This window comes from Nycticebus coucang, chromosome X, assembly GCF_027406575.1.
Source record: "Nycticebus coucang isolate mNycCou1 chromosome X, mNycCou1.pri, whole genome shotgun sequence".
Classification (NCBI taxonomy): domain Eukaryota; kingdom Metazoa; phylum Chordata; class Mammalia; order Primates; family Lorisidae; genus Nycticebus; species Nycticebus coucang.
This window is the reverse complement of record NC_069804.1, coordinates 80,077,706-80,086,910: the sequence shown is the minus strand read 5'-3', so window position 1 is coordinate 80,086,910 and position 9,205 is coordinate 80,077,706. Positions and strand designations below refer to the sequence as shown.

The 9,205-nt window shown below is 43.4% G+C and overlaps 1 pseudogene; it reads left to right on the top strand.

Annotated features, from left to right (window-relative positions):
* The first annotated feature begins 1,762 nt into the window (after positions 1-1,762).
* Positions 1,763-3,224, top strand: LOC128578372 (ras GTPase-activating protein-binding protein 1-like; annotated as a pseudogene).
* The last annotated feature ends 5,981 nt before the right edge of the window (positions 3,225-9,205 follow it).

Sequence of the window (9,205 nt, the reverse complement as noted above, 5' to 3'; positions counted from 1 at the left end):
GAAATGCAAGGTGATAGTGAGCACACAGTGAAACAGCTGACCATGGAGTTCTTGCTTGGTGGAGAGATGACTTGAGACCGCAGAAGATGTACTGGGAGAATGAGGACAGCTTGAGAGACTAGAACCAAAGCTGAAGACAGAATGAGTTTGATGGAAGGAAGAGAACTGACAGAATCAGAGGTTACACTCAAAAAAGAGAATTTCCCAGCTTAAAATCTTGAAAACGAAACTATGATTGAGTGAAGAAGAAGACATCCTAGGTGTGATTGAATGTGTGGGAGGTCAAATAAGAATCGGAGTGGAGATGACTGAAATAAAAAGGAACAGTTATAGGGTGTCGTTTAGTCTTCATTGCATACTTAGGAAATAGAAACCAAAGGAAGTGAGGTACTGAAAGGTTAAGTGACCAGCTAGAAAACGGCAGAGTTTGACTTTGAACCCTGATCTACGACTCTAAGATGCACTTGATCGTGTCATAATGGGAACATGGTGCTTTGCTCTCAATGAGGGTTAAGAGCTGAGAACAGGGTAAAAAGATGGCACAGAGAGAATAGGGCAATGTCCTGCGGGTGAACGTGGGTTGAAGCAGGATTAAACATGAAATTAGTTTAAACATTGGGAAAGGGATAAAGAGGATTTGATCTGTATGAACCAGGCTCCTAAATTAGGAACTTAATATGTTATCTCTTTCTCTGGGCCACTTTTTTTTTTTTTTTTTTTTTTTTTTTTTTAATTTGGCCGGGGCTGGGTTTGAACCCGCCACCTCCGGCATATGGGACCGGCGCCCTACCCGCTGAGCCACAGGCGCCGCCCTTCTCTGGGCCACTTTTAACTAAAGTGGTTCTTTGGAGGTTATTAGTGTGAAGCACATGATGATTTGCAGAACAGTTTCACTTCATCTTGGTATCGTCACAACAGTCTCTGAGGATACAGCTATTATTACTTTGCTCATTTTACTGAGGAAAACACAGGAGCTCATGATCACACAGGAAGTGATGGATATAGGTGTGCAGTCCAGATGTAATGATACTTTAACAGAGTAAAAGTAGAAATTACTGCCCACACCACCCCTGAGCGTTGAAGTAACCTCTAGCTCCAATTCCTTCAGCCTAAGGTGACTGAAACCAGAAGGAGGTGGGCTGGGAGAATGAGCCTGGGGGGCCTCCAACCATATCCCTGGAGAGAACTATTAAGAATCTTAAAAGGTGGCAGGAATATAGCAATGCTATGCATAGCCTATACCTTCAAGGAATTCATTATGTGAAGGAGAAAGAATTGTTTTAAAAGATTGTAATCCAATATGCTAACTTCTATTCTATCCTGATGCAAGCTGTCTTGGGTAGGCCCAAAGAGAAGCAGCTAGTACTGCATTGGTGCTTCAAGAATGGTTTCTGAAAGAAAGAGACTACTTACGGATAAGGAGGCAACTGAGTTACGGCACAATAGGTGGGAACAACATGTCCAGAGGCACAAGGAGGGGCCCATTGACCCATTTGGTGAACAAACTTGGCAGTATGCTTGGAAAGTGGGGCCCCTGTTAAGAAGCCAGGCCATGGGGTTTTGTGTGTCAAGCTCAGGTCATCCGCCGTTATACACAGGGTGGTGGGGGAGAGCACTGTTGAGTTTTGAAGAGGGAAGTGGTATGATTAGATTTGTATTCTGCGCAATCTTTCCATAGTGAGGCAAGACTGGGGCACAGAGAAATCAGACAAGAGAGGCTGTCGCAGTGTGCAGACGCAGTTGCGTGAGGGATTTCTGCCATTCTCAGTGCAGTGGAGCAAAGCTTGTTCCTCTCCTGCTCCGTCGTGCAGGCTGAGTTGACCAAAGCAATGGTGATGGAGAAGCCTAGTCCCCTGCTGATCTGGTGGGAGTTTGCGAGACAGTATTATACACGGCTGAACCAGGCCCCAGACATGCTACACAGATTTTATGGAAAGAACTCTTCCTATGTCCATGAAGGATTGGATTCAAATGGAAAGCCAGCAAATGCAGTCCACAGGCAGAAAGAAATCCATAGGAAAGTGATGTCACAAAACCTTACCAACTGCCACACCAAGATTCAACATGTTGATGCTCATGCCACTTTGAATGATGATGTGGTGGTCCAAGTGATGGGGCTTCTCTCTAATAACAACCAGGCTTTGAGGAGATTCATGCAGACATTTGTCCTTGCTCCTGAGGGCTCTATTGCAAATAAGTTCTATGTTCACAATGATATCCTCAGATACCAAGATGAGGTCACTCATGGCTTTGTCATTGAGCTCAGGAGGAATCTGAGGAAGAAGTAGAGGAACCTGAAGAAAGACAGCAGACACCTGAGGTGGTTCCTGATGATTCTGGAATTTTCTATGATCAGACTGTTGTCAGTAATGACACGGAAGAACATTTAGAGGGGCCAGTTGTCAAACCAGAGCCTGATCCTGAACCTGAACCAGAACAAGAACCTGTATCTGAAATCAAAGAGGAAAAGTCTGAGCCAGTGTGAGAAGAAACTGCTCCTGAGGATACACAGAAGAGTTCTTCTCCAGCACCTATAGATACAGCTCAGACAGTCCAAGAAGACTTGAGAACCTTTTCTTGAGCATCTGTGACCAGTAAGAACCTTGCATCCGGTGGAGCTGTTCCAGTTACTGAAATACCACCTCATGTTGTTGAAGTACCAGCTTCACAGCCTCGTCCAGAGTCTAAGCCTGAAATTCAGATTCCACCACAGAGAGCTCAAAGGGATCAAAGAGTGCAAGAACAATGGATAAATATTCCAGAGAGGTCCCAAACCAATTCGTGAGGCTGGTGAACAAGGTGATGTTGAACCCCGAAGAATTGTTAGACACCCTGACAGTCACCAACTCTTCATTGGCAATCTGCCTCATGAGGTAGACAAATCAGAGCTTAAATATTTCTTTCAAAATTACGGGAATGTGGTGGAGCTGCCTATCAACAGTGGTGGGAAATTACCCAATTTTGGTTTTGTTGTGTTTGATGATTCTGAGCCTGTTCAGAAGGTCCTTAGCAACAGGCTGACCATGTTCAGTGGTGAGGTCCACTTGAATGTGGAAGAGAAGAAGACTTGAGCTGCCAGGGAAGAGGAATGTTGAGATAACCACCTTCAGGGACCTGGAGGCCCTGGGGGTGGGCTGGGTGGTGGAATGAGAGGCCCTCCCCATGGAGGCATGGTGCAGAAACCAGGATTTGGAGTGGGAAGGGGGATTGCTCCAAGGCAGTGAATTGTTCATCACTGTCTTCACGCAGCAGTTCACACCTAACTCTTGCAGAATGGTGAATTTCTCCAATCAGCCTTTGCTATCTTGGGAGTATGATCCTAGTCTGTTATAAACTGCTTCCGTTTGTACCATTTCACTTCTTGTGTTAATGGTGGTTGCTCCTTCCCCATCCCTTCCCTCACCTGACCTTGAGTCCTTCACTTCCAATTTTGTGGAATGACATTTTAGGAGTAACAAGTTTTTTTTTTGAGACAGAGTCACAAAAAAAAAGTCACTCTACACCTGGGTAGAGTGCTATGGCGTCACAGCTCACAGCAACCTCCAATTCTTGGGCTTAAGCAATTCTTTTGCCTCAGCCTCCCAAGTAGCTGAACTACAGGCACCCACCACAACACCCGGCTATTTTTTGGTTTAGTTGTCATTGTTGTTTGGCAGTCCTGGGCTAGATTCAAACCTGCCAGCTCCAGTGTATTTGGCTGGCACCCTAGCCACTGAGCTACAGGTGCCAAGCCAGTAATGAATTTTTAAAGAAGAAAAACAGACTGAATTTCCTTGTTTACTTTGCATACACAGACTGGATTTTTTTTTTTTTTTTTTTTTGTAGAGACAGGGTCTCACTTTACCACCCTCAGTAGAGTGCCATGGAGTCACACAGCTCATAGCAACCTCCAGCTCTTGGGCTTACGCGATTCTCTTGCCTCAGCCTCCCAAGCAGCTGGGACTACAGGCACCTGCCACAACGCCAGCTATTTTTTGTAGCAGTTTGGCCGGGGCCGGGTTTGAACCCGCTACCCTTGGTATATGGGGCTGGCGCCCTACTCACTGAGCCACAGGCACTGCCCCAGACTGGATTTTTTTTAACAGCCATTTTCCCAAAGGAATGTGTCTCACTTTTTACTAACATTTGTATGTTGCATTCATTGGAATATTTCTTACTTATTTTCTACATGTGTCAAAAGCCAGTGAGAAATATAGGATTTGATAAACATTTTAAAGGCAGGAAAAGCCCAAATTGTTTCTTCTACTATGAGAATCATAACTACCTTCTGGTGTGGAGAAATTGCCATTGAAAAATTTGACAATTTTGATTCTCACTGGTGTGGTTAAAAACTGAATAAAAGGTGTTAATAGAGAGGCTATTGCAGTGGGCCACTTGAGAGATGTTGACTTGAGCCACAGGAGGAAAGGTAGAGAAGAGGGAACCTATTTAAGAACATCCTTGGTACATATATCTCTGAGCACTTGGGCTGGGAAAGTTGCTGAATCATAGCAAATGCACCCGGTCCCTAGATACTTCCCAATTACTCTCCAAAGAGGCTGTTCCAATGTGTATAGACGTTCTTTAGAGCACCCCAACTGTTTTTCACTCTGTCAGTCTTCCTATAATGCTATTTCATATAAACTGTTCTGTGAAGAAACATTGTATTCTCTGATGTGGATGAAGGAACTCAAAAGTTTCATGTTAATCTTGTGACTTCCCATGTACAAAGCATGGGTTCCCTCTGCCTTCTCTTCTACTATGCCCAAACTCCTCGATAGACTGAAAGATGTGTCTGTCTTTCTTGTTATTAGTCCTAGACTACACATCTAGTTCTGTAAGAAACGTTGTCTCTCTGTATTATTTTCTTTTGTTTTTTGGGGGTTTTTTTTATTAAGTCATAGCTGTGTACATTAATGAGATCAGGGGGCACCATACACTGGTTTTATGCACCATTTGACATATTTTCATCACATTGGTTAACATAGCCTTCCTGGCATTTTCTTAGTTATTGTGTTAAGACATTTTCTGTATTGTTTTCTAAATCAACTTAATTTTGATTCTGCACCCCATCTCAACCGGGTGTGGGAAATTCTACCTGAGTCATTCTCGAAGTTCCTGCCTCCTTGATGTCAAGACAAGGTCTTGGGACCTTTCACAGTACCAGACATCTGGGGGATGGGATGGGATCTTATCTGCTGGTTGTCATTTGTAAGTTTCCACAAAGCCATTCATTGTCTCCTGTTCTTGCTGTGGGAGCTGAAGAAATTGGTCAGGCAGCTGGGCAGCCTGCTGTTTCTGGTGCATCTCCCTGCACACACAGCGGGGGGTGGGGGCACTCCTCTTTGGGGAATTACCACCTCTTCAGAGTGCTACTGGGAAGCAGTGCCCAGGGACCCACCGTTCTCTCTCTCCTTCCTCTCCTTTCTCTATCCAGGCTATATACCTCCCCTGAGGCAATCAAGCACAGACCGGGCTTCATTTTGGTAGGGCATGGGGAGAAAGGGGAAAACACTAGGAGAGAAAATACAGGCTTCGACCTATGGTACCTAAAGGGATGTGCTGACTGACTGTGGAATGGGATAATTAAAACTGATACAATATTAGAATAAAGCTATATTAGTGCTTACATATTTAAATGCTTAATTTGAAAATGTTTAAATGGATCTATAGCCTCGCATCATGTATTCACTGGCTATTTCCCATGTGACATTGTCACTTTTCCTCCTAGAAGGGAGACCCTTATCTTCCTAGGCCTGGGTGGTGGGTAAAATAATTCCCCCACTACAAAAGATGTCCACATCCTAACCCAGAACCTGTGAAAATGTACCATTACATGTCAAAGGAAAGAGAGGAAATTAAAGTTGCCAATCAATTGACTTTTTAATGGGGAGATTCTCCTGGATTATCCAAGTAGGCCCAATAATAACAGGGTGCTTCGTTCTTTTTTTTTTTTTTTTTTTTTTGAGACAGTCTTCAGTAGAGTGGTGTAGCATTATAGCTCACAGCAACTTCAAACTCTTGGGCTCAAGTGATTCTCTTGCCTCAGCCTCCCGAGTAGCTGGGACTACAGGCACCCACCACAATGCCCAGCTATTTTTAGAGACGAGGTCTTGCTCTTGCTCAGGTTGGTCTTGAACCTGTGAGCTCAGGCAATCAACCTGCCTCAGCCTCCCGAGTGCTGAATATGTGTGAACCACCATGCCAGGCCTACAGGGTCCTTCTAAATGAAAGAGAGAGGCAGAGTAAATGAACCAGAGAGATGGCAGTGGGAGAAGGACTTGGCCTGATGTTGCCGGGTTTGAAGATGGAGGAAGGGGCTGTGGGCCAAGGAATGTGGGTAACATCCAGAAGTTGAAAAAGGCAAGGAAACAGACCTTTCCCTAGAGCCACCAGAAGGAACACGATCCTGCCAACATCTTGATTTTAGTTCAGCAAGACTCATCTCACATTTTTGACTTAGATAGAACTGTAAGATAATAAATCTGTATTGTTGGGGGCAGCGCCTGTGGCTCAGTGGGTAGGGCACTGGCCCCATATTCCGAGGGTGGCGGGTTCAAATCCAGCCCCGGCCAAACTGCAACCAAAAAATAGCCAGGCATTGTGGCGGGCGCCTGTGGTCCCAGCTACTTGTGAGGCTGAGGCAAGAGAATCACCTAAGCCCAGGAGTTGGAAGTTGCTATGAGCTGTGTGACGCCACAGCACTCTACCGAGGGTGATAAAATGAGACTCTGTCTCTACAAAAAATGATAATAATAATAAAATAAAAATAAATCTGTATTGTTTAAAGCCACTAAGTTTATTGTGATTTTAGTAGCAGTAGGAAAGAAATATGACCTACAGAGGAAAATAATGCTTTTTAATTTCCTGTCATTATTTCCAATGTAACTGTTTCCATTCCAGCGCTGGAAGGTAGCCCTGAGCACATTGGGTATCATGTGTGTTCCCATGCCATAGGGTGATAGAGGATGGGGTTAGAACAGATGGCCCACCTCTGTCGTTGGCCACATGGGCTCTTAGAAATCCAGGTCTTCTTGCCCTACAAGCCATCTAAAAATGAAGTCTTCCCACATCACAAAGTCTCAAAGCTGCAGATGCTGGTGTGGAGATGGAGAGAAAAGAACGCTTTTACACTGCTGGTGGGACTGCAAACTAATACCATCTTTTTGGAAGAAGTATGGAGAATCTTCAAATAACTCAATTAGACCTCCCATTTGATCCTGCAATCCCATTACTGGGCATCTACCCGGAAGAAAAAAATCCTTTTATCATAAGGACATTTGCACTAGACTGTTTATCGCAGCTCAATTTACAATCACCAAAATGTGGAAACAACCTAAATGCCCACCAACCCAGGAATGAATTAACAAGCTGTGGTTCACCTTTGGTGGAGTGTCATGGTCACAGTTCATGGCAGCCTCAAATTCTTGGGCTTGAGTGATTCTCTTGCCTCAGCCTCCCAGGTGGCTGGAGCTGCAGGTGCCCGCCAAGGTGCCTGGCTATTTTTTTTGTTGCAGTTGTCTTTGTTGTTTAGCAGGCCTGGGGCGGATTTGAACCCGCCAGCCTCAGTGTATATGGCCAGCGCCCTGCCCCCTGAGCAACATGTGCTGCCATTATTGCAGAATTTCTTATTTCACTAACACATCTTATTATTATCATTTGTTTTTTAATGGATATTTGAATAATTACATTCTCCCCAAATAAGTCCTGTAAAAAAAATTACTAAAACATCATACTTATTTTCCGGTGATTTCACAATTTTGCCTTTTTCCTTTCTGACTTGTCTATACGGTGTTAACTTGAGAGAAGCTCCCAACAAAATCTGAAAAGAGAAAAACCTGACAGCAAAAATTTTTATTGTTTCACCCACTTAATAAATAAACACCAAGCCCCCATGAGATGGCACTATGCTAAACACAAGTCCTCCTTTCCTAAAGAGCCTGCCATTATGATATAATCTTAAAAAGCTAATAATATTCTATAGTTATTTCTTTAAATTACACTTAATTTATATATAAACATGTGTATTCATATGTAGACAGTTTTTTAATTGTTTTATGCCTTCTACCTTGTTCTGGAGACAAATTTTAAAAACTATATAGAGTGCTAGTGGATAAAATAAAAAGAAAACCAACATGTTAAGAACATTTCAAAGTTATTAAAGGTCTAAAAGTAATAAAAAATATCTATGTATTATTTCAAAGATATTATATTATTTGAGTCTAGAAGTGTTTCTAATTACAAGCAACCAACCATTGGCTTTCCTGGTTCTTGGCTGTCAGAGTTAGAGTGAGTTATACCAGCAACTTTCCTGGTTCTCCAGACGGATCATAGAATTTCTTGGCCTCCATAACTGAATGAGCCAATAGCTATCATAAATCTTTTTCCCTTTCTCAGTATGTAATATATGTGTGTGTGTGTGTGTGTGTGTGTATACACAGCTGACTCAAACAACATGGATTTGAACTCTGAAGGTCCACTTATATGTGGCCTTTCTTCCGCCTCTGGCACCCCTGAGACAGCAAAATCAATCCCTCTTCTTTCTTCCTCTTTAGTCTACTCAACATGAAACCAGTAAGAATGAAGACCTTTATGATAATCTACTCCCACTTAATGAAGAGATGAAGAGTAAATACATTTTCTCATCCTTATGATTTTCTTAATAACTTTTTCTTTTCTCTTATTTACTTTGTTTTTTTAAGGATTGCATTTTTATTTTTATTTTATTATTATTATTATTATTTTGAGACAGAGCCTCCAGCTGTCACCCTGGGTAGAGTGCTGTGGCATCACAGCTCACAGCAACCTCCAACTCCTGGGCTTAAGTGATTCTCTTGCCTCAGCCTCCCAAGTAGCTGGGACTACAGGCGCCCACCACAATGCCTGGCCATTTTTTGGTTGCAGTTGTCATTGTTGTTTGGCAGGCCCGAGCTGGATTCGAATCCCCCAGCTCAGGTGTATGTGGCTGGCACCTTAGCCGCTTGAGCCACAGGCTCGGAGCCTATTTTATTATTTTTCAATTTTATTCAAATTAATATGAGGGTACAATATTTAGGTTACATTGTTCTCACTTCCAGGGTAAAGTTCCATTTGTAGAAGAGCCCCTCACCCAGGGGGCAGGTTATATACCCTCACAATATGCACATTAGGTGAGATCTCGTCTCATGCCCTCCCTCCTTCTGTCATATGTCCTCCGCCCTCCCCCGTCCCGCTTGCCTTTATCCCC